Below are 27,432 nucleotides of genomic sequence, written 5' to 3' on the forward strand. Positions count from 1 at the left end.
ACCATACGAAAGTGAATAAATATAAGGTGGCAGCGAATGTGTTAAGTAAACTTCTGGTCATAACCATCAAATTTTGGGAATTTTCTGTTTTATGGTTTATTTTTGTTAAATTTTTCCTTGCATTAAAAAATGTGTACCTATTTCGGTTTTTCTTTTAGGCCCTCACCAAGAAGATGACACATTGCAAATTAGAGAAACACATAATGTACAGTCATATAGTAAAGAACAAAATACGAGTCGACCTGCTGAAGAAAAAATAATAAAATGTGAAATTTGTTTTAAGCAGTTTTCTCAAAAAGTTCATTTGAAAAGACATTTGAGATTGCACACTGGGGAAAAACCTCATAAGTGTGAAATTTGTTTTAAACAGTTTAGAGAACGAGGTCATTTGAAAAGGCATTTGATGATGCACACTGAAGAAAAACCTTATAAGTGTGAAATTTGTTTTAAACAGTTTTCTCAGGCAGATGATTTGAAAAAACATTTAAGAGTGCACACTGGGGAAAAACCTCATAAGTGTGAAATTTGTTTTAAGCAATTTAGTCAAGCAGGTCATTTGAAACAACATTTGAGAGTACACACTGGTGAAAAACCTCATAAGTGTGAAATTTGTTTTAAGCAGTTTACTAAAGCACAGGTTTTGAAATACCATCTGAGAACACACTCTGGAGAAAAACCTCATAAGTGTGAAATTTGTTCTAAGCAATTTAGTGAAGCAAACAATTTGAAAAGACATTTGAGAGTGCACACTGGGGAAAAACCTCATAAGTGTGAAATTTGTTCTAAGCAGTTTTCTCAACAAGGTACTTTGAAACGACATTTGAAAGTGCACACTGGAGAAAAACCATACCAGTGTGAAATTTGTTTTAAGCAATTTAGTGAAGCAAATAGTTTGAAAAATCATTTGAGAGTGCACACTGGGGAAAAACCTCATAAGTGTGAAATTTGTTCTAAGCAATTTTCTCAAAAAGATAATTTGAAACAACATTTGAAAGTGCACACTTTAGAAAAACCATACCAGTGTGAAATTTGTTCTAAGCTATTTTCTAAAGAAGATAATTTGAAAAGACATTTGAAAGTGCACACTGGAGAAACACCTTACAAGTGTGAAATTTGTTTTAAGCAGTTTACTACAGCACAGGCTTTGAAATACCATCTGAGAACACACTCTGCAGAAAATCCTCATAAGTGTGAAATTTGTGCTAAGCAATTTAGTGAAGCAAACAGTTTGAAAATACATTTGAGAGTGCACATTGGGGAAAAACCTCATAAGTGTGAAATTTGTTCTAAGCAATTTTCTCAAAAAGGTAATTTGAAACAACATTTGAAAGTGCACACTTTAGAAAAACCATACCAGTGTGAAATTTGTTCTAAGCTATTTTCTCAAGAAGATAATTTGAAAAGACATTTGAAAGTGCACACTGGAGAAACACCTTACAAGTGTGAAATTTGTTTTAAGCAGTTTACTACATCACATGCTTTGAAATACCATCTGAGAACACACTCTGCAGAAAATCCTCATAAGTGTGAAATTTGTTTTAAGCAATTTAGTGAAGCAAATAGTTTGAAAAGACATTTGAGAGTGCACACTGGGGAAAAACCTCATAAGTGTGAAATTTGTTCTAAGCAGTTTTCTCAGGAAGGTAATTTGAAAACACATTTGAAAGTGCACACTGGAGAAACACCTCATAAGTGTGAAATTTGTTTTAAGTCGTTTACTACAGCAAGTAAGTTAAAAATACATTTGAGAGTGCACACTGGGGAAAAACCTTATAAGTGTGAAATTTGTAGTAAGCAGTTTAGTACAATAACTCACTTGAAAAGGCATTTGAAATTACACACTGGAGAAAAACCTCATAAGTGTGAAATTTGTTTTAAGCAATTTATTCAAGCAGGTAATTTGAAAATACATATGAGATTGCACACTGGGGAAAGTACCTCAAAAGTGTGAAATTTATTCTAAGCAGTTTAGAGAAACGCTGCCCATGCCAATCTGATTCTTCTTTGTACTAGAATGGGCAGCGTTTGGAAAGTTAAGATGGATACTAAAAAGAAACACAAAGATTCAACAGTACCTAATAATCCGTGTATTTGACCATTGCATCCTTCCTCTTGTGACCAGAAACATGGACATTAAAAAAGGCCAACATAAAAAAATATAAATAACTCCAGAGAAAAAAGGAAAGATCCATGTTGGGAATAAACAAATGAATAAGAGAGAAAATAAAAGTCAAAAATGTAACTGAACATATAACAGTGTTAAAGTGGAGATTTGCGGTCCACAATGCGAGACAGGAAGATAGAAGATGAAATGTTGAAATATAAAACTGGAGACCGTGGACAGGAAGAAGAGGAAGACCTCAGATGCGAAAGTGTGAAATTTGTTTTAAGCAGTTTACTACAGCACAGGCTTTGAAATATCATCTGAGAACACACTCTGGAGAAAAACCTTACACGTGTGAAATTTGTTTTAAGCAGTTTACTACAGCACAGGCTTTGAAATATCATCTGAGAACACACTCTGGAGAAAAACCTTACACGTGTGAAATTTGTTTTAAGCAGTTTACTACAGCACCGGTTTTGAAATACCATCTGAGAACACACTCTGGAGAAAAACCTTACAAGTGTGAAATTTGTTTTAAGCAGTTTACTACAGCACAGGTTTTGAAATACCATCTGAGAACACACACTGGAGAAAAACCATCTGCTTCTTCTAATGGCGCTACAACCCTTTGATTATCTTGGCCTGCTTAACAATGTTCTTCCATTTTGCTCTGTCGGATACTTTCCTTCGACACTGCCTGATGTTTATGGTTTTAAGATCCCCCTCTACGTCGTCTATCCATCTTTTACTTCCATCTTCCTCTTGTTTTATTTCCTTAAGGCTTCCATATCTAGATTACTTTCACAATATTGTTCTGAAGCTATTTCTTTGTGGCATTTAGGTAATTTATTATTCTAAATGGAAAATAAGCCACAATTTAACTTAAAAATGATTTTATTGATTTTTCGCGAAACCGGAAGTATTGGAAGTATTCTTTCCATCGTTTTAACTTTTTGTCAGTCGTTATCTAGCCCAATAAATGACCGTTTTGGAGTGTAATTTCCAGGGGCAACTCCGAATTGCATGAAAATTTGGATTTAGGTTCTACTTACCCTCCACTTCAAAGTTGAATTTGTGCCGTTGCGTTGGTTACTTTTACTTAGGGGGTGACATTTACCCCTTCTTGGGGGTGAAAAACGCGTGTTTAGAATAAGGCCGGAAATGGATAAATTGACTTATTTTAAGCACCTTTTGTTCTATAAAGTTTTTTACGTAAGTCAATACTTTTAGAGTTATTCGCGATATAAAATGTTGATTTTTCGACAAAAAAACTACGTTTTCAGACCGTTTTTCCCAAATAACTCAAAAAGTAAATATTTATCGAAAAAAATATTTTTATCAAAAGTGTAGCCTATAAAAAAACGAAAAAAATGGTGTACCAGTAAAGCCTACAAATTGAGTAGAAGCAAAGTTGTAGCTCATGCAAAATACGTTCTTATTCGTCTAATTCCAAATCGAATAATTCAACGCGAAATCACCGAAGAAAGAAGCGTTTTTCAAGAAAACCTTATTAACATTTTTAAAGTATCGGAAAAAAGCTTATTATTTGTTTTTTACAAAAGTTTACAGCATTAAAAATAAACGAGTTGCACTGAAAAAAAAAATTGCCTCCTTTTTTTTGGTAAAAAAAGTCGTGAAAACCTCCCTCTATTTAACACCCTAAATGAAATTAATCGTTTGGCTTTACCATCTATTTTAACTGTATGTGTATTGTTTATATGATCTGTAAGTTTGATTGGTTTGAAGTGCTTATTTTTGAAAACATTTGGTTTAATAGTAAAAAAAAATTTCTAAAAATTTTTGAAAAATTTCATTTTTTCAAAATAACTTAAAAAGTATTAGTCATAAGAAAAATCTTAAAGAGTAAAAAAATGTAGGTTTTGCTATTATAAATATGCTAGTTTCATTTTGTTTCTCAGTAAGACAAAAATTGGTTAAGATATGGCTGTTCAAAATTTGCATACACTCGTGATTAGTGACACATTCAAGCTTTCTCAATTATAACCCTTTCAAAAATAAACACTCTAAACCGGTGAGACTGACAGATCATATAAAAAATAGATAGGTAAGTAATTTGTTTGTAAAGCGGTAGCGATTAATTTCATTTGGGGAGCTAAACACAGCGATATTTTCATGATTTTTACAAAAAAAAAGAGGACCAACTTTATTTTGAGCGTAACTCGCTTATTTTGAATGCTAAATCTTTTGTTAACAATTAAAACAAAGCTTTTTATAAACAGTTTAAAAAAGTTTAAATGAGTTTTTCCCGAAAAGTGCTTAATTTTTCGGTGATTTCACCTTGAAATATTCGATTTGGAATTAGACGAATAAGAACGTATTTTTCATGAGCTACAACTTTGTCTTTATTTGATTGATAGACTTTACTGATACACCATTTTTTTGGGTTTTTTATAAGCTACACTTTTGTTAAGGGTATTTTTTTCGATACAATATTTACTTTTTGAGTTATTTGCGAAAAACCGTCTGAAAACGTAGTTTTTTTGTCGAAAAATCAACATTTTCAATGGCAAATAACTCGAAAAGTATTGACTTACGTAAAAATCTCTATAGAACAAAAGTTGCTTAAAATCAGTCAATTTATCCATTTCCGGTCTTATCTTGAACTTATGTTTTTTCATCCCCGAGAAGGGGTGACAGTCACCCCCCAAGTAAAAGCAACCAACGGCACAATTTCAACTTTGAAGTGGAGGGTAAGTAGAACCTAAATCCAAATTTTCATGCAATTCGGAGTTGCCCCTGAAAATTACACGGTATCGCCGAATTTCCCGTTGATTTACTGAGCTAATCATAGTATTTTCATTTTTATCTAAAAGAGTTGTGTTGTGGTTTCTTTTGTGCAGCCCTGTCATTTCTTTCACATTTTTATGCAGGTTGAATAGGTCGTATTTGTTTTGAAGATCGTCTATCTCTTTACATTTTTCCTTATAGTAAGTTTGTTTTGTCTCTCTTATCTTTTTTTCTGAGTTCATTGTTAATTATTTTGTAATTGTGACTGTCTTTGTTCTTGGCTTATCTTCGTTGGTCCATCATGCCGAGCATCTCGTCGATTATCCAATTGTTCTCTCTCTTATCGGTTCTTGTAATATCTCTGTGCATGGAACAAGGAGGCAGTTTTTTAGTGTTTCCCATTGTTGGTTTATCGTAGCTGTTAAACGGTAGCAATTCGCAGGTGTTAGTATCTAATTTATCAAAGTTTTCGTATATTTTCTATTGAGGTTTGTTATATCAACTTCTTTCAGTTTTCTAATATCTAATTTTGGAGTTGTTTGGGGTTTTCTAATACGTTTAAGCTTAAACGTGACATTAGCGATCAGTGGGTTGTGGTCTGATGTGAAATCTACTCCTGGATATGTTTTAATTGATTTGATGGTGTTACGATATCTCTCTTTAATCATTATATAGTCGATTTGGTTTCTTACCACTTTTTCCGGTTTATCAGCTGGTGAGCGTTATGTAGATATATAACCGTCTCATAGATAATTTAAAGAACGTGTTTGTGATTATTAGACTTTGTTCTTGGCAGAATTGTATTAGACGATCTCTATCGTTATGTTCCCCTAGTCCTTGATCTCCCATTATTGATCCAGCTCTTAACTTGCCGACTTTTGCATTTAAATCGTCCATAACTACCCTGATTTCCCTGTTCTTTGTCATTTTCAGCGCATCTTCAATTTGTTGGTAGAATATCCCCACTTCATCTTCTGTTGCATCCGTCGTTGGCGCATATACTTGGATCACATTTAGTTTTGTGTGTGATGTAGTCCATTCTTTCACGGTTTTTGCTCTAAATTTTAAAGAACCGCTTGGATTGACATGAAATTTGGCATGCGTATAGCTTACATGTCAAAGAAAAAAAGTGATATTGTGCCGATGTGTGCTTTTGCCCTGGGGGTGACTTTTACCCCCTCTTGGGGCTGAAAAAATATATGTCCAAAATAAGTCCGGAAATGGGCAAACTAACTAATTTTAAGTAACTTTTGTTCTATAGAGCTTTTTCGCCAAGTCGACACTTTTCGAGTTATTTGCGAGTGAATATGTTCATTTTTCAACAAAATAACCACATTTTTAGACAGTTTTTCGCAAATAACTCAAAAAGTAAGTATTTTGTCGAAAAAAACGTTCTTAGCCAAAATATAGCCTATAAAAAAGTAACAAAAATGGTGTACGCCTTAGGTCTCTGGATCACACACAATTACTAGATACTCTGATAGACACAGGTATAAGAGGGAAAGCATATAATTTGATGGACAGTTATTTAAAGGACAGGCAACAAGTAGTGAGAATAGAAGGGACACAAAGTAGTACAAGGAACATTAACTTTGGTATACCACAGGGAACGGTATTAGGACCAATTTTATTTATTATATATATAAATAACATACTGACTTTCCAAACTAAAGGCGACATTTTAAGCTTAAAATGGAAAGGGACCTAGGGAATATTATAGATATATTCAGTCATAAACTACTCACGGTAAATATTGAAAAAACACTGTATGTCCCATTTACCAGTTATAAAAGTGGCTTACCCGATTATAACTCGTTAATTATAGGAAATCTGATGATTAACAGTGCAAGTAGTACAAAGTATTTAGGAATTCAGATTGATTCATATCTTCGCTGGGATAAGCACATAAATCAAACGTGCAAAACTTTAAGATGTCTTATATAAATTTAGATATCTACAAAGTATATTAGATATTCATCATTTAAAATTATTTATTTCTCCTTAGTAGAGTCACGTCTAAGGTATGGAATTCTTAGTTGGGGTGGCATTGCAAATACGCACCTAAAGCAAATGAACATTATACAAACAAAAATATTAAAAATTATTTACAATAAAAAAACTAGGGCACAGTACTGACGATCTGTTTATTGAAGCTCAAATGTTAGATATAAGGCAATTGTTTGTACTTGCAATGTTCACTAATCTATATAAAAATAAACAGTTACTTGTACCACTAGAACACACATACGATACCAGAAGTAGATCTCAGTCCTTTATTAGAACAAACTTAACAAAGAAAGTAGTTGGACAAAGAAACTTTGAATACCTTCAAATAAAAATATATAATTTGCTTCCTCAAACATACAAAACCTACTAATTACTATAAATTCCTTTAAATTAATAAAGTGCATATTTCAGACGTATTTAAAAATAAATAATAGAAAGATGTTTAAAAAAGTCATAATGGGTTTTCCCCAAAAAGTGCTTAATTTTTTCGATATTTCACGTCGAAATATTCTATTTGAAATTTGGAGAAAATGAATATATTTTTCATTGGCTATAACTCTAGTTCTACGAGATAATAATAATAATAATACCGTTTATTCACTTGAAAAATATACACATATAAAAAAATATATAATTATTATGATGCAATATAATATCTATGTGTTTTAGATATGTTATGTATTCAACGCAAACAAACCATAGAACCCATTAAAACAATTAAGTTGTGCATGGGCCATTTTAGTATAGTTGTGTTAGATATACAACATAACAATTATTTTATTGTGTTGGATATAATAATTATTTTTAAGAAGTAAAATTTTTACATGCAGGAACAATACAAATTAATATAAATAAAAAGAACATGGTATGAAGTGAATTTCATCAATTTTTGAGCGTTTATTTTTTATTTATTTTTTTTGTGTTTAATTATAGGTTTACAGGTTTATATTATTTATTTATTCAAAAAGATGGTTAAACATCTTTCTATTATTAAGCATTTTAAAAAAGCTTTATTTCTGTTTTTACAAAAAGTTTATAGCATTAAATTTAAGCAAGTTACGCTCAAAATAAAGTTGGTCCCTTTTGTACCGCTCCACAAATTATTTTACTTATGTTGTGTTTATACGATCTGTAAGTTTCATGGATTCAAAGTGCTTATTTTTGAAAAAATTTCGTTTCAAAGTAAAATTTTTAAAAATTTAAATTTTGAAAAATATGCTTTTTTTCAAAATAACTTAAAAATTGTTAGAGATAACAAAAATCTCGAAAAACAAGAAAAGTCAGATTTGCTTTTCGGAATATCATGTATTTTTTTGTTTTTCTCTTAGACAAAAATTGATTAAGATTTGGTGTTTTTAAATTTGCATACATTCGTGATCAGTGACTCGTTCAACCCCTTTTAACTACAGCCCTTTCAATAGTAAGGAGTTTGAACCGATGAAACTTACAGATCATATTATAAACAATATAGGTATACACGAGTCAAGAAACTTGTGAAGTGGTAACAATTAAGTTCATTTAAGATACTAATTAGGGGGTGATTTTCTCGATTTTTTTACCAAAACCAAAAGGGACTAACTTTATTTTGAGCGTAACTTGTTTAATTTTGATGCTAGAAATTTTTTTTATAAAACAAAAATGAAGCTTTTTTTAAACACTTTAAATAAGTTGTAATGAGTTTTCCTCGAAATGTGCTTCATTTTTGGTTATTTCACGTTAAAGTATTCCATTTGGAATTTGACGAATATGAACCTATTTTTCATTAGCTATAACTCTGCTTCTACTAGGTATAGAGACGTGATGTATACACCATTTTTTTAAATTTTTTACAGGCTATATTTTTGCTAAAAATATTTTTTCGACAAAATACTTACTATTTGAGTTATTTGCGAAAAACCGTCTAAAAGCGTGGCTATTTTTTTAAAAAAATGTACATATTCACTGTCAAATAACTCGAAAAGTATTGACTTAGTGAAAAAACTCTATAGAACAAAAGTTACTTAAAATTAGCCAGTTTATTCATTTCCTGACTTTCTTTGGACGAATATTTTTTCACCCCCAAGTGGGGGGTGAAAACCACCCCCAGGGCAAAAGCACACATCGGCACAATATCACTTTTTTCTTTGACTTGTTAGCTATGTGTATGCCAAATTTCATGTCAATCCAAGCAGTTCTTTAAAATTTAGAGGTTTTGCAATATTTTACCATTAAAGAACGGGACTAATGTCCTTATGTGTAGTAGCATCCCTCTTTCTGAGATACACATCTTACAAGTGTGAAATTTGTTTTAAACAGTTTAGTAACACAATTAATTTGAAAAATCATTTGAGATTACACACTGAAAAAAGGACATTTTAAGGGACCTGCTGGAGAAAAGTCTTAATGAAATGGATGTACAAAAAGAAGTTAGCAATGAACGTGATAAAATAAATCAAAATATTTCAATTTTAATACCAATGTTTACTCAAGTGACCCAACAAATTGTATTACTTTTATTGTATTCTATTATTTTTATTATACTTAATAAATGTGTAAGTTATTGCTTGTTTGTGATTTTTTATCCAAGTCTCTGTGAGTATGTATTAGCCACCATATTCACGGGAGTTGGTTTTCTACATTTTCCTCTCCCCACAATATGAAAAGGCGGAGATTACCCACGTTAAGAATGGTGATAGGGAGTATAATGCTCTACAAATTCCCCTCAGCTGTCAGTGCTGAGACCTCTTTTTCTATGTGGCTGTCATGTGTGATTACCGCCCTCAGATTAAACTCTTGACTTCTTCGAACTTTTGGTCATTAGTTCTGGTTATGTTCTGCCTAACTCTTGGTCTTGGAGATTTTTGGTTACTAGCATGTTTTTAGTCTTATATTCGAAGACCCAGACTATAGGTAAAGAATAGAATAGTGCGTTATAGAATGAGCGACTGCATCTAGTAGTGATGTTGATTATATGGTTCTTTTCATGAGCATTTTTCAGTGCGTCACAGCTTTTCGATTTCTCTCTAACGCATTGTGTGACAGAAAAAAACGCACGTCTCTGATTACATTTCTTCGGTGACATTTATAACATTTAATCTAGTTGTCAATAGATGGCGCTAATAATATATTATTCTATATAAAAAAAATTAATCTGTACAATTTATAATAATAATAATAATGTTTATTAGCTTTCATAAATACAAAATATTTTTAAGCCACAAATCTTAACTAATAAACAGAAATGTCCACAGAAGTAACACCAGTGCAAGCACTGAAGTTGCTCGTATGTGGAAGTACAATATACTTATGGAATATTATACAATACAATATTATACAACAATAGGACAAAAACTGTAATTAAAACTTTGCATAAAAAGAAAAACATATAATATATTTTTTCTACGACCGTTTAATAACATGCTCATTATTCGCTATTTTTTCATAGATAATAGCACCCATTACTGTACCCGTGAGTAATAATTCATTACACACGGGCTGAAGTTACTCACGGGTCATTACTCACGGGCTGAAGTTAGATTCAAGTGGCGCATGCCACTTTTAATATTAATCGTATATAAACTGCAAATAAAATTACTTAAACTTGTTTATTTAATACAATAATTATTGTAATTTATACCAATAATTAACTTCGAAAAATTTTTAAAGGAATTTTAACTGTAACAATGTCAGTATATTTTTTACGTTTCTATCTTATTTACTAAAAATTTTGACGTTTATCATTTAATTTAGTGACAGTGACATTAGCGCATTTTCAAGTTATATTGTGTTAAATATGTTATAACACATTATGTATAGTTATATTATTATATTATAATATATAGTTAAATGTAAATATACATTATAACTTATAACTATATATGAAATACGTCCACCGACAACAGCAATTTCCTATTTATTAGATTCAGTGACAGTAGGTACAAAGGGTACCCCCCGTTAAGATAGGCAAAATGCCCTCACTCTCAGAATTCAATTTTTTAAATTTTTTTACGTTCTGTGCAATTAAAAAATGAGATAACGCGGATTTTTAGCTCGCCACCCCCCCTTACCCCTCCCCCCACAGCCAAAAACGTAGATTTTTAGATTTAATTTTTTTTAGTTGGGTTGTAATTGATTTATAAATTTCAAAAAATTCACACGTGTAGCTGAGGCTTTTACAAAACATGTCCATTTTTTATGGACCCTTAGGTCGAGTGTACATAACCTCAATTTTTTTTTAACTTTTTTAAAACCTATAACTTTTCTTTGGAGGGGGCTGCAGGTCCAATTTTTTTTTGCATTTTGTGTATTTTATCGAAAGCTATCTCTTTGATTTTTTTCAGATTTTTCCGTCAGGTGCGCCATCTTGAAAAATCCGGAAAACTGTTTTTTTAGGGGGGTTTTGGGGATTTTCTCCATTTTATAGACTGCAACATAGATCAACTCACGGTTTTGTTAATAGATTATGTATAATTTGAAATAACTGAGTATATTAGGATATTTAAAAAATTGGGCGAAACACTTTTACACCCCCCAAAAACCATGTTTGTTTAAAATTTTGTAAGGATTTTTGCGGGTCTAATTATATTTTTTGAGGTCGATACAGCCTGAATATTTTTTTTTATTTTTTTACGTTCTATATGATTTAAAAAAATTAGGACTCACCGCAATATTAGCCCACTTCCCCTATCCCCCCCTTCCCCACAGCCAAATGTCAATTTTTCGATTTTATTTTTTTTTAAGTCGGTTTGCAATTAAACTATAAATGTTGTTCTGAAGCTATTTCTTTGTGGCATTTTTGTAATTAAATATTCTAAATGGGAAATAAGCCACAATTTAACTAAAAAAGATTTTATTTTCCATCTGTAATGCGATAGAGAGAATTCGATAATCTGTGACGCACTGAAAAGATTGTTTGGGACAATCTATATAAATAGGTCAGATTAAATTAAATTATTAGAAGATTCAAGCAACATTTTTGTTTATTTATTAATATTTTGTATTTTGACAACGACGTCCGTGGTGGACGTCGAAACGTTAATAAAATCATTTTTTAGTAAAATTGTGGCTTATTTCCCATTTAGAATAGTTAGTAATTATTAAATTATAAATTTCAAAAAATTCACACGCACAGCTGAGGCTTTTACAGAACATCTATTTTCATGGACCCGAAGACCCGAAGGTCGAGTGTACATATTATAACCTCATTGTTTTTTAATAGGTACGTATAACTTTTTTTGGAGATGGCTGCTAATTTTTTGTGTTTTGTGTATTTTACAAACCATCTACGTTTGGCTCATAATCCACGCTGTATGTTTGTCCCGTTAGGTAAATTATTCCGATTAATTTGTTTGCACAAACTTACTCAAAAACAGGTACTTATAACAAATCCACAAGGTGCCAGGCAGTACCAGCGGTCGGAAAATTATTTAAACATTTTTTTAAACGAATTCAAAAAATCAATTTTTTCACTTCGGACGAATTTGTTTTAGATTCTATGGATCAAGCTGAGCAAAAAAAGTATCTTGTGATTTTTCTATAAAATTGACTGTTGTCGAGTTGCATGCATTTTCAAATTTGAAAAACGCGAAAATGGCCATTTTCAAGGCTTAATAACTCGATTAAAAATTATTATTATGAAAGCCATAAAGTGACCAACTTAAAGTTTAAAGCCTCCCCTGCAATAGCCTAAAGAAATTTTTGTAATTATTTTATTACTAACTATTATTTTTAGTAATTAAAAATGAGCGCTAAGCATGTATTGAAGCGGACGTCCGCGAGAGAGAGAGAGAGAGAGAGAGAGAGAGAGAGAGAGAGAGAGATGTACAATATTCATTGGACGTTTTAAAAAAATATCGATTGGAAGTCAAAAATACGTTTTAAAAAAATAAAAAAGGAATTTTGAGGTTATATGTATTGTACACTCGACCTGCACGGGTCTATAAAAAATAGATACATATGTTTTGTAGAAGCCTCATAAAATTTTTAAATTAATTGCAACATTAAACAAAAAAAATAGAAAAATTGACGTTTTTGTAGGGGCAGGGGGAGGGGGTGTTGAGCTAAAAATGCGATTAGTCTTATTTTTTAATCACATATAACGTAAAAAAAATGAAAAAAATATTCAGGCTGTATCGATCCCAAAAAATATCATTAAGCCCGCAAAAACCCTTACATAACTTAAAAAAACATGGTTTTTGGGGGGTTTAAAGGTGTTTTGCCCAATTTTTGATAATCTTTAAATAGTCATTTATTTTAAATTATACATAATCTATTGACAAAGCCTTGAGTTGATCTACGTTGCAGTATATAAAATGGAGAAAATTACTTAAAAACCCCCTAAAAAATAGTTTTCCGGATTTTTCAAGATGGCGCACCTGACGGAAAAATCTGAAAAAAATCAGAGAGATATCTTTTGAAAAAGTACACAAAATCCAAAAAAAATTGCAGCCCTCTCCAAAAAAAAGTTATAGGTTTTAAAAAAGTTAAAAAAAAATTTGAGGTTATGTACACTCGACCTAAGGGTTCATAAAAAATGGACATGTTTGATAAAAGCCTCAGCTATACGTGTGAATTTTTTGAAATTTCTAAATCAATTGCAACCCAACTAAAAAAAATTAAATCTAAAAATCTACGTTTTTGGCTGTGGGGGGAGGGGTAAGGGGGGGTGGCGAGCTAAAAATCCGCGTTATCTCATTTTTTAATTGCACAGAACGTAAAAAAATTAAAAATATTGAATTCTAAGAGTGAGGGCATTTTGCCTATCTTAACGGGGGGTACCCTTTAAGCTTATAATTTTTTGGAGACGAATAGAACTTATATTGACTATTTCTAGTTGTATTTTTACAATAAATAAGAATTTAGTAATAGTAGGCAACCAATTATTCAGCCACGTACTAGGGGTAAATAGCATTTAGGTATTTTTGTAAATTATTATAATTTAAATCCCGAGTAGTTGATAATTAAATTTTTTACTAATTAAAATAAAAGAAAGGTCGTAGAAAAAGTATAGTATTCTACTCGCATGTAATGGCTATTACTCACTCTGATGAATTACGACACTCGCCTACGGCTCGTGTCGCAAACTTCATCATCGTGAGTAATAGCCATCATTACATGCTCGTTGAATAATATACTATAAACATTCAACCTACTTATTTACAATATACTTTCTTATGGACCCATAATTACATCAAATTAAAAAAAAATTCAACTTAAATTAATTAACCGCTGTAAATTTTTTAATATGTTTTATTAATCTTTTCTTAGAAATATATAACGAAGGACTTTCCTTGATTATATTTGGAAGGCTGTTGTAAAGCCTAGGGCTTAAATAAGAGTGTGCCCTTTGTCCGCTAGTTAGACGAGCTCATGGGACTTCATACTGGTTCGCATTTCTGGTGCTGTATTTCTGATTGTGTGTTGTTAGTTGTTTATTATTTTTGTATTGAATTATGTTTAAAATTTTACAGTAAAGTTGTTGAATAGTCATTACTTGGGCTTCCTGATATAACATATTACTAGGATATCAATTACTTCTGTAGAGTATACACTTCAGCATTCGTTTAATCATTACCTCAAGGGGTTTAAGATAAGTGTCTGGCATTGATCCCCATACTAGTAATCCATAGGTTATATGACTTTCGACAAATGCTTGGTAAATTGGTGTTATTTTATGTTTTAAGTCTATGATGTTTTTTAGTTGACGAAATTTATATAAAACATACCTTAGTTTTTTTTAATAAATAGTTTACGTGGTCCTTCCATCGTAGATATTTATCTATAAAGACTCCCAAGTATATAATAGTGTCTACCTACTCGAGTTATTTTTTCGGTGTAATTTAGAGTGAGGTTTTGAAATATGGGTTGGGTTGACTCATAATTTGAAAAAGGAATAAAAAATGTTTTTTTTTTAAATTTATAGATAATAACTTATGGACAAACCAATCCTTAATTATTTCTAGATCAGTTTCTACTTCTGTTTTTAAAGTTTCCCAAGACTCTCCTCTATAAAATATGGCTGTGTCATCTGCAAAAGTAATAATTTCTCCTGATGTTTTTAAGTTAAATAAACTATTCAAATAAATAATAAATAGTACTGGTCCAAGGACTGTACCCTGAGGTGCACCATACTCTATTTCTTTATAACCGCTATATTCGTTTTCCACTTTTACACATTGCTTCCGATTTGTGAGACTATACAAATCAAAGAAAATACTATTTTATAAATGCAATAAACACAATTGACTTGTTTTTATACCAAATTGCAAATAAAAGGTGACAACTGTCAGATTTAACTAAAATGTCATGTTAGAATAAATGTCATAAATGTGTATTTATCACGGACTAACCTTTTTTGTATCATTTGTGACGCACTGAAAAATGCTCATGAAAAGAACTATAGACACTTTCGAGCATTCGTTACAAATCATTACTTTTGTATAAAGTAATCATTTACAGTATTCGTTACTTTGATTACTATGATTACTTTTGTATTTGAGTACCGGTGATCATATTGAGAATCGTATTTCTCAGTAGGTAGGTATTTTGTATAGGTATTCCGATATAACAACGACCTTCACCGATCTGTTGGGATAAATCGTTACTTTTGTATAAAGTAATCATTTACAGTATTCGTTACTTTGATTACTTTTGTATTTGAGTACCGGTAATCATATCGAGAATCGTATTTCTCAGTAGGTAGGTATTTTGTATAGGTATTTCGTCACACCCTTAAAACGCTTCATACCGATAACACTCGTAAACTACCGGTCCCGTCCGTTACTCGGTGGGATACGATTGGTATTTTTTTATAGAAAGTAATCAAGTGTACTGGTTGTAGATACAATAGTCGTTACTCGCTCTAATACGATTGGTACGAAGTAATCAGAGTAATCGAAGTAGATACAATAGTCGTTACTCGCTCTGATACGATTGGTACGAAGTGACGAAGTAGTCAAAGTAACGATTTGCCTCTCTGTATAGTAATCGTTACTTTCGGTGTTCGTAAGTAACGAATAGTTACTTTTTCAACACCACTAGCATCTAGATTCTAGATCATCAGCAAAGGCTACAATCAATATAAATCGTATAACAATCGAGTGTGGCGGGGTCAGCTAGTGTTAAATATAAAGTAAATGTGGAAGATATACACTGATTACTTCTTTCAATGTAATTTGATTGATTCTTTAATCATTTGTAAGATTTACAATATGTATATAAAAGTTAAAAAGTTAAAGATTTAAAAAAACAATCTCTGGGAAATCGCATGGTTTCCAATTCTGGTAACGGGAAATGTAAAAAAGTAAATACATAGATGAAGGTAGCCGGAGTTTTAGTGACGTCAATCTAAAGGAATATAATATAAATGTTTGTATCTGAAAATAACATTGTTGTTTTTAGTATTCTCTTTACACTTGCGACAGTTTCTCACCTTTTAAACCAGAGGTTCCCAAACTTTTTTTTCTCGTAGACCACTTTAAAAATTTACTGGTTTCGGTGGACCCCCTGCTGCTACATTTTTACCATATTCCCAAAACTCGTCCCAAATGTGAAGATCTAACGATGGAAATTGGCGTCGCGGGTGAGTTCCAACCCTAAATTCATCATCACCCAGCTCTTTGCGTCCACTTCTGGACATAGGTCTCCCTCATTGTTGTCCATTGTGCTCTATTTTGAGCACTTTGCATCCAATTTCTTGACATTTTCTTGAGAGCGTCAGTCCAACGAGTAGGTGGGCTTCCTCTACTTGCAAAGTTTAAAAAAGTTACATGCAATAATATCTGAGTCAAAATTATATAGTCCAGTCGGGTTAGCATTTGATAGTGCATGCCGAGCTACCCCAGCAAGATTCTATTCTGTTTTGACTGAAATTGTTAAAAATATGATATCCATAATTTCTTTTATTATAATTTTTTTGTGCCGTCGATATTTTCCGAGTTATGGGGCGAAAATAGTGACAGTTAGAGCATAATTATTGAATTATCCCGTTTACTATTAGTTTTAGAACAAAATGTAGTAGTATATTTTGTATATAATTCCTATACAAAAGTGGAGAGAATTAAATTTTATACAATTTTGATTTTTTTCATTTTTTGCTAAAATCAATATTTCACGGTAGTACGTATGCGATAGAGTTCAGGTACAGTATTTCTCATGATCATCTTTCAGTGCGTCACAGTTTTTCGATTTCTTTCTAACGCATTAAATTGTATGTGACAGAAAAAAAGGCACGTCGGTGATTACATTTCGTCGGTGACATTTTTATAACATTTATTCTAGTTATTCTAGTTGTCGATAGATGGCGCCATAATAAAACAATAATTTTTTTTAATTAGATAATAATATTACAAATATAATCTGTATAATTTATAAGACTATACAAATCAAAGAAAATACCATTTTATAAATGCAAGAAACACATTTGATTTGTTTTTATTTAAAATTGAAAATAAAATGTGACAACTGTCAGATTTAACTAAAATGTCATGTTAGAATAAATGTCATAAATGTGTATTATCACGGACTTACCCTTTTTTCTATCATTTGTTACGCACTGAAAAATGATCATGAAAAGGACAATAGTACGTATGCGATAAAGGCGCGAGCATAAGACCTGATTGGTTTGGTAGCAGTAGTTTTTGTTCAATATCTCCTCCATTTTCAACTTTTCGACAAAAATGGTAGAAATTGAAATTGTTCCAAATAAATCGTCTTTACAATAATTATTACAATTTTTTTAACCGTTTTTTTTTCATAGGGTCGATATTTTCCGAGTTAATTGTACCTAATTACAGTAGCCGCCTATATTTTTGACACTGATATTATTCGACGTATTTTTTTTGTATTGTAAAACCGTTGATTGATAAATAAGGATATAGTATATTTATCAGTCAATGGTAAAACTATACAAATTCTTTTAACACTTAAAGTCCTGTGTTTTGGTTATCTGTGGGCAAATTTTCAGTCAACTCGAAAGACATGTATTTTGGGAATGTAGAAAAATGTAAAAAACGGCATTTTAAAGTTTTCTACACTAAAATTTGATCAAAAACTTGTTTTTAATCAAAATAACTTGTTATAATATATTTTAATGACATTTTTAAGTCGCTACTATTAAAACATTATTTTTTCCCATTGATATTTTACGATAAAAAAATGCAAATTTGTTTAAATAAATACCACATCACTATAAAATTTTCGTGGACCCCCACGTACAACTTGTGAACCCCCATTTTTATTTCACGCCAACGTAGACCCTCGTTGAGTCTCTCGTCGACCCCTGGGGTCCACCTGGACCATTTTGGGAATCACTGTTTTAAACCTTCCTTAGACTTCTACAAATGTTGTAAAATCGAAATTAGCTAATTCGATTCAGTCATTCTGGAGCTGTTATAACAAAGATATAAAAAAAATAAAAGGACGTTTATTAGACGTCATTTAATGTTCATATACAGGGTGAGGCAGATAAAGGGCCTATTAGAAATATCTCGAGAACTCAAGGTAAGAAATTTATGAAAATCGGAATACAGGGGTTTTGAGGTGTGAACTATATTAATGACAATATTTTGGTCTCTTTGCTACTTCCGGTTATACCGGAAGTTGGTTGTAACTTTAGTTGGTTGTTTTTTTTAATGGGACACCTTGTATATTTTTACATTTTTGGATTCTCCTTGATTTCTTTTTTCTTAAAATATAAGTTTTTGTAATATTATACAGGGTAGGTTAAAAGATAATTACGTTTTTTTTATTAATTTCGTAGCAAAATTCACACCTTGTAGAATTGTAGTAGATTGACATAATAAACTCTGTTTATGTTTTAATGTAGTCTACTATGTGAAGAATTATTGGTATAGTTAAATTTTTCCTTTTTTGTATACAGGGTTGGTCGAAACTCAGAATGAGTATTTTCTATATCCAAATTATCAAGCAAATACGTCCGTCGTGACGCTGATAATTTCACTCCAAAACTGTCATTTACTGGAGCTATTGCTATTGGTGTATTCATGCATTGTTTATGACGACTTACATTTTTCATCTTTATTGGCATACAGGGTGAGTCATGAGGAACTGTACATACCTACTCCTACCTCGTATAGAGGCCCTTATGGGGAATAACAAATGACCATTAAAAAGTGTCTGCTCCCATTGTTTAATAATATACAGGGCGAGTTTTGCATTTTGACAGAAATTTGTATTCGTCATAATTTTTGAACGGTCAGATCGATGCGTCTCTTATTTTGATCAATCGTTACACTATTACCACCCAATCAACTGATTTATTCAAACTAGGAAAAAATCAGGTCCGGCTTTAAAAAATTAGTTCGTTTGGGTATTAGAAAAAATTTCACCCTGTATACGATTTTTGAAAACTCTGATATGAATTTTACTAATTAGACATTATAGTTTATTGTCGTTACCATAAAATTTCGGTAGGTCGGAAGGGATTAAGTTTCTAGATATTATGAGATGACTCACTTGGCAAATACGTCTATTTAGAAATTTACGTTTTTAATTTTAAACACACGACGTAAAATAATATAACAATAACAGATTTTTATATAATATCAGATGACAAGATAGGACCCCTAAGCGATTTGGGCCCCGCAAGCTTCACGCTGCTGGGGCCTCTGTTACGCCCCTGGGAACAACAATATCAACAAATGTCCTGCACGATCTGTCGCATTAGGCCTTTATAAGATTAGATGTGTATGTAAATTTAGATAAGGCCAACAAATTTGTCTTATATTTTTTTGCACGATTGATCATTTTTGACTGTTTACCGTGACAGATTTTACGTCAGTAGGTGACATTTACTAGCAACTCGACGGTAAGTAATCCAACTCGACGGTAAGTACTCCAACTCGACGGTAAGTAATTCACTTACCGTCGAGTTAAAAAATCTCTTAATTTTAATTTATTTTCTGAAAGAATATAGAAAACTAACGAATTATTTATTAATATTGCAACTTATGGTACAATTTGTTAATTTTTCTCTTCAAATACGCGATCAAAGTTGAAAACTTGGAAATATCAATGCCATCATAAAGAAAAACGGTGGATTTAATCATTGAATATTCTGCCCAGAGGCTTCCAGGAGCTTTCAACTGCATATTTCTTTGAACGAAAAATGCCAATTGAGTCTTTTCTTCGATTCTTAAATTCTTGCCTTTTTTTAAACTTTGGTAGGTATTTTGATAACGGATTTTGGATTTTTCGGGAATAATTGCGGAACACCCTTCTTCCCAAGCCCGTTCAATTTCTTCAAATTCACGTTCGCTCATATTTTAATTTATAATAATCAAAATTGTACTTAAAATTATTGACAACTAAATAAAAACTCAATTCTCCATTGTTGTTATGCACCCTAGTTACTACCTAACAACCAAAGTATCTTCTTCTTAACGTGCCCTATCAAGTCCCCTTGACGTTGGCGATTAACATGGCGAAACTGTCTCTGTCTCGAGCTATTCTAAATAGGTGTTCTGCTTTCTTTATTCCTGTCCACTCCCGGATATTCTTCAACCAAGAGGCCTGCTTTCTACCAATTCCTCTGCGTCCTTCGATTTTACCCATCATAATAAGTTGAAGAATATTATACCGGTCTCCCCTTACTACGTGTCCGAAATAGGCCATCTTTCTATATTTGATGTTATCAAGCAGCTCGCGGGTAGCATTTGCTCTCTTAAGGACTGCCACATTTGTCAGCATAGCCGTCCATGGTATTTTCAGAATACGTCTGTGCAGCCACATTTCAAAGGCCTCCAAACGGTTAATGGTGGATATTTTTAATGTCCATGCTTCGACACCATACAAGAGGACTGACCAAATGTAGCATTTAATCATGCGCTTTCGAAGTTGAAGTTGCAAGGTATCATTACAGAAGAATGACCTCATTTTTAAAAATGTCGTGCGGGCTATCTCGATTCTACATTTTATCTCTTTATCTGGATCTAGTTGTTCAGTAATATGGCAACCAAGATATTTAAAACTGCGTACTCTTTGAATTATATGACCATCAACATATAACCGTGAATCTTGATGGGCCAAACGGCTAAATACCATGTATTTTGTTTTTGAACAGTTTATATTTAGGCCAAACTCTCTTCCCACTCTGTCAATGGCATTTAAAAGGTGTTGTAATCCATTCATATCATCACTTAAAATAACTGTATCGTCTGCATATCTGATTGTATTTATCACAATTCCATTAACCTTCACACCCCATTCCAAATTATGCAGCGCTTCCTTAAATATTCTATCTGAATACAAATTGAACAACAGTGGGGACAGTATACAACCCTGTCTGACGCCTCTTTGTATTTTGCATATTTCTGTTAATTTTCCATTTATGCAAGCTGTCTCTGTTTGACGCCAGTATAATTTTTCTATGATTCGTACATCTTGGTTATCAACTCCTTTATCCTTTAGTATTTTAATTAATTTGTGATGTTGTACTCGATCAAAGGCCTTCTCATAGTCAATAAATACAGCAAAGACGTCTTTCCTTTGATCTCGGCATTTCTGCAATAACACATTTAGTGCAAAGAGTGCGTCCCGGGTTCCCAGTCCATTTCTGAAGCCAAATTGTGTTTCATCCTGGTCTTCTTCACATTTATCTCTGATTCTACTGTGGATGATACGTAGAAAGATTTTCAAGGTGTGGCTCATAAGGCTTATCATTCTATAGTCGCTACAGTTTTTCGGACGTTGTTTTTTTGGTAGGGTTATGAATTCGGACTTTAACCAATCTTCAGGGATATCACCAGTCGAATAAACATCATTGAAAAGTTTGACTAGTATTCCAATGTTTTCCTCATTTATGAGCTTTAACATTTCTGTAGGTATGTTGTCGGGACCAACGGCTTTCTTGTTTTTTGCCAATTTTATAGCATGTTGTATTTCTGATTTTAGTATTTCTGGTCCTTCACCTTCATCTAAAGTGTCCAGTTCTTCGGGTCTATCATCATTATACAGTTCATTTATATAATTATACCAGGTAGTTCGAATTTCGTGTTCGTATGTTATCATTTTTCCCGACGAATCGGTTATAGTATGTGGAGTTTTCTTATAATAAAGACCAGCTACTTCTCAAAGTATCTATCTTGATAAAATGAATGAAACTAGTCAATATGACGAAAATGTTTAATTTTATAATTAGTCTGGGCTGATTATCGGAGAATAGGCCATTTTTGGGAAAAGTTATTTACCAGCAATTTTATTGCTGGAATCGAATCTTATGATTGTATATATTAATAATATAGATATGCAAAGTCCGCAGATAGTGTGCTACTTTTTTTATAAACAAAATGGCGCCCGAAAATCGTGTTTTTTCCAATTTTTGCTCTATAACTCCAAAGATTTTAACTTTAGACCAAAACCACCTAAATAAAAATTCACCCCAATTAAATTCTGCATAGAGACGTGTTTTTTCCGATTTACTTCGACGAAAACTTTCCCCGGAAAAAGCGGGTTTTTCCAACAAAATCTTTAATTTTCAACTAAACTTTTAGATAAGTAGTTGTTAATCAATAATTAAATAACTTAGTAACTTAAAATCCCTTTCCCTATATATTATAATTCCAGAAGCCGATGGAAATTGAATGAACAATTTAGCAACAATTGAAATGTTAATTAAAAATTTACAGTCGCTATAATAACGACAATAATTATGATGCATAAGAATAACTATGATTTTTTCATAAAAAGGCACTATACCTATCTAATGTACTTTACACAATTTAAATTGGACTATTTAAGCGGCCTCAGGAATATTTTAAATTTATAAACAATTTTTTGGCTTATAAACAAATAGAATATCCCGGGAAATATTAAACTAAATTAAATTGTGAAAACGGTATTCGAAAGGCAGCGACAGGACGCTTCTTATAAAAGAAAAGACGTTTAATTATGACGAGTGGTTCCTGAGATACAACCGGTCAAAGTTGACCGAAATTTACGGCAAAGATATAAACAATAGGGTCATAATTTTCAAACCATCACCTTTTTATTTTTGTCCTCTTTCTCCACACCAATTTTCATATCTTTAAAATCCTCATAACATATATTATTATAATAAAAACTATCGATAATACGTGTGAAAATTGCCAAAAATAGCAAAATTCCAATCAAAAATTAGGTTGGAGAAAATGTAACCCTCAAAGTTCAAAATCGGTATACGTTAACAAAATGCATTTTCTCGGCTTCCCATGGAGCAATTTCCTTCATTCTTTTTTTGTTCCCAAGTAACTCGAGTAGAGCCATCGAACTAACGCATTATTAAATGTCAAACTTGCTTTTGTTTTGTTATAATAAATTAATTTATTTATTATAACACAATATTTTAATTTGTTTAAATAAAAATTGTTTAAATAATTATACAGCTTTCAAATGAGAATATTTATGTTTTTAACTTTAAAAGGTACACTTGTAGTAAGTTTATCTAAAAAAAAGCCTACAACTGGAAAAAATATGTAATTTTCTGTTCTTATAAATAAATTAATCTATTATAACAAAACAAAAGCAACTTTGACATTTAATAATGCGTTAGTTCGATGGCTCTACTCGAGTTACTTGGGAACAAAAAAAGAATGAAGGAAATTGCTCCATGGGAAGCCGAGAAAATGCATTTTGTTAACGTATACCGATTTTGAACTTTGAGGGTTACATTTTCTCCAACCTAATTTTTGATTGGAATTTTGCTATTTTTGGCAATTTTCACACGTATTATCGATAGTTTTTATTATAATAATATATGTTATGAGGATTTTAAAGATATGAAAATTGGTGTGGAGAAAGAGGACAAAAATAAAAAGGTGATGGTTTAAAAATTATGATCCTATTGTTTATATCTTTGCCGTAAATTCCGGTCAACTTTGACCGGTTGTATCTCAGGAACCACTCGTCATAATTAAACGTTTTTTCTTTTAAAAGAAGTGTCCTGCCGGTGTCTTTCGAATACTGTTTTTACAATTTAATTTAGTTTAATATTTCCCGAGATATTCTATTTGTTTATAAACCAAAAAATTGTTTATAACTTTAAAATATTCCTGAGGCCGCTTAAATAGTCCAATTTCAATTCTGTAAAGTACATTAGATAGGTATAGTGTCTTTTTATGAATAAATCATAGTTATTCTTATGCATCATAATTATTGTCGTTATTATAGCGACCGTAAATTTTTAATTAACATTTTAATTGTTGCTAAACTGTTCATTCAATTTCCATAGACTTCTGGAATTATAATATATACGGAAAGGGCTTTTACATTGCTAAGTTATTTAATTATTGATTAACAACTACTTATCTAAAAGTTTAGTTGAAAATTAAAGATTTTGTTGGAAAAACCCGCTTTTTCCGGGGAAATTTTTCGTCGAAGTAAGTCGAAAAAAACACGTCTCTATGCAGAATTTAATTGAGGTGAATTTTTATTTGGGTGTTTTTGTTCTAAAGTTAAAATCTTTGGAGTTATAGAGCAAAAATTGAAAAAAAAAAACACGATTTTCGGGCGCCATTTTGTTTATAAAAAAGTAGCACACTATCTGCCGACTTTGCATATCTATATTATTAATACATACAATAATAAGATTCCATTCCAGCAATAAAATTGCTGGTAAATAACTTTTCCTTGTATTTTGCTAATTAGCCCAGAGTAAATTTATAATGGTATCAATCGTGCAAAAAACGTTATAAGCATGTCGAACGTTAAGGGTATCCGATCTCAAAAAATAATTGGAGTCATCGCTCCGCTCCTCCTCCAAACAATTGTCTTCGATCGGTATAAAACCCTTACCGTTCTCCATACTTAATATACTATTTTATTGAATGGGTACCTATTGGTAATATAATTTAGTAAAATAATTTAATTCAGTTGACTACAGCCTAAAATGTATACGGTACATTTTTCTTTAAATTTGAACAAATTTTAATGCTTGCAAAATGTAATACAATTTGTAGTGATCTATAAATACGACGGCCTACAATGGGCTAATCTATGGACAACGGGCGGGCGAGCGTTGTCTTATGGGGAATTCTCACGACGAGGTCGAGGCGCGTGTTGAAGCGAGATTCAAGTGGGTCCTAATTTAAACGTCGGCAAAGAGAGATATAATATATATAATAGTGGAAAAGAAAGAGAACGCAGATACCCTACAAGACGGTAAAATTAGTAATATTTACACTTTGTGATAAAATGTCCCGAATATGTCCCGAAGAATACAGGCAACCAAAAAGTTGACCGCTCTCAGTGGTGGAGATAAAAATATTAGTTGGTTTTTTTAATTCTCACAATGATAAAAATTAGAACAAAACGTAGTTTGACCATAAAATTACCACGCCACTGATCATACCCTCGGCTGACGAGACATCCACACTATCCACAGGCTAATAAATTTTAGCATTTGGTGTTATTTTAAGGGTCATAAATACCAAATTTTGACAGAAATTTCTCTATCTCTTCTTACGTTTAATCTTTTTCACGTTGGGTTGAATTCCGTCTTCAGTTTTTATCTTTTTCTGTTACATTTTTTTATTTCACTCATAATGTCGCAACACGCTCTGTCAGTTTTCCTCTTTACACAACAACGAAATTATCTCCAATAGGTTTGAACAAAGGGCACGACATTTTATTAATGACCCTCTCTTATATACGGATCAGCTGTCAGAGATCCCCCACGAAACACTGTTTACTCTGTGTCATCTGCAAAGCAGATGCCTGCCCATATCATAAACGAGCCACCTCCAAAATTTCTAGCTGATCTTATGTTACACTGAGCAAATCGCTCACCGACGTGTCTGTAAACTGGAATACATAGATCTGCCGGATCCACAAAGTGTAAATCTTGACTCATCGGTAAAAATAATAGCCCAGTCGTTAATATGTATCCCAATTTACATGTTCTCTTGCGAACCTTAAACGTATCATACTGAGTGCCCTCGATAACACTGCAGCAGTAGCAGGCATTCTGGCTCTGATTACAAATTCCCTTAATCTGTTTCTAACCGAATTGGCACTTATTCGAACATTGCAGACTGTGGAAAGATCATTTCGCAGTTGCCTAGCCGTAATATAACGTGTACACAAAGTCTGCAGACGTAAATAACGCTCCTTTCACACACTAAGATTTTAAACGTGTGATCGCTAGAATGCACGATGACATTCCAATGGTGGCTTATGTATGGTAACTTTCACATTGGACCGAACGTTCCACTTGCCGTGTAATGAGAAAGGTACCGTTGGATTGCTTGAGCCATTATTGGAATGTCATCGTGCCTTCTAACCCTCGCACGTTTCAAACTCTTAGGCCAGTATTATATTAGGCAACTGGTGACGCCACCAAGTTGCTCCACCAGTGACTCATTACGTCACGGGGCATTTAAGTAAATGAGACCTATTAGACTACGGTAACTGGTTGCGCCACCAGTTGCTCATATCGGCCACCAGTTGCCCATAATATTTTGTGTGCTTTAATTTGGTGGAGCCACTAGTTGCGCCACCAGTTGCCCCACTAGTTGCGCCACCAGTTACCTAGTCTAATAATGGCCTTAGTGTGTGAAAGGAGCGTAACGGTCATATGCGGGTTCGTCGTGTATTCTACCTATAGGTGCACGACGAACCCGACGTCATATATGACGTCCTGGAACTGGTTCTTGTGTCACCTCCAGTTTCTCTATACCGTCTTACAGCTCTTGAAAAGCTGGATTGGTAGATTCCCATAACATAAGTAACATATATCTCCAATCGTCTATTTCAAATTAAAGTTATGATTTGGGCTGGTTGTTCTGACGGTAAATTACTATTTTTTTTGTTTTCGCCCAATTTTGAAAAATGTGAAAACTTTGAATTATCTACGTTCGTCCGTAAACACAACTCCTCCGTCATTATACCAGGTAGATTGACAAATGAGATGTCGAATGGCATCTCATGTCTATGTTTAAATTGGGTTATAATTATAACCCAAGCAGGGCATTAAAGGTCAGAAGTTTGATCTATTACTTCGGGTTTTAGAAATGCAACCGGAAGTACTGTTTTACAGTCGCTGGAATAGTACAAGCAATATCTATATTATTCGACGCGGATTACCAAGACACGAACAAATGTATACTTTTGGGTTTTATATCATTTCCGGTTAAAAAAGTGCCATATTTTGAAGTCATTTCCGTTCAAACAGTTATGACTGAAAGTTTAGTAAAAATGACTCCAAATTAGAAAAATCCTCTATCAAGCGACGTAAAGTTACAAGAAGAGTTCTAATATCGACTTCCGGTTCTACTTTCGGTCACTAGGGTGAAAAACTAGAACTAAGTCCAATTACTTGTCTAAGAATGCATTTCCTCATTGAAAGGTCAAGCAGACATTGTGCACAGACAGGGCTGGATTTACGTATGGGCTGAATGGGCTACAGCCCAGGGCGGAAAAATTCAGGGGCAGCAAATTTTGGTAAAAAAGTAAAAAATGGTGAGGGGAGAGGAGGGCAAATTGTGGATAGCCCAGGGGCGGCAAATCTTCAAATCCGCCTCTGTGTACTGCACAGATCAAATTTCCGAACAAACTTCCAAAATAAATATTCTCTCTTATCAACGTTTTGTTTACTTTCTTTT

General features: G+C 32.5%; 1 protein-coding gene across 9 annotated transcripts in view; it reads left to right on the forward strand.

Moving 5' to 3' along the window:
• The window catches only part of LOC126879168 (cytosolic carboxypeptidase 2-like), a 167,059-nt gene that overhangs the window by 91,491 nt on the left and 48,136 nt on the right, over positions 1–27,432 (forward strand). The gene's annotated exons all lie outside the window — the stretch shown is intronic.

This window comes from Diabrotica virgifera, chromosome 1 (assembly GCF_917563875.1).
Source record: "Diabrotica virgifera virgifera chromosome 1, PGI_DIABVI_V3a".
Lineage (NCBI taxonomy): Eukaryota > Metazoa > Arthropoda > Insecta > Coleoptera > Chrysomelidae > Diabrotica > Diabrotica virgifera.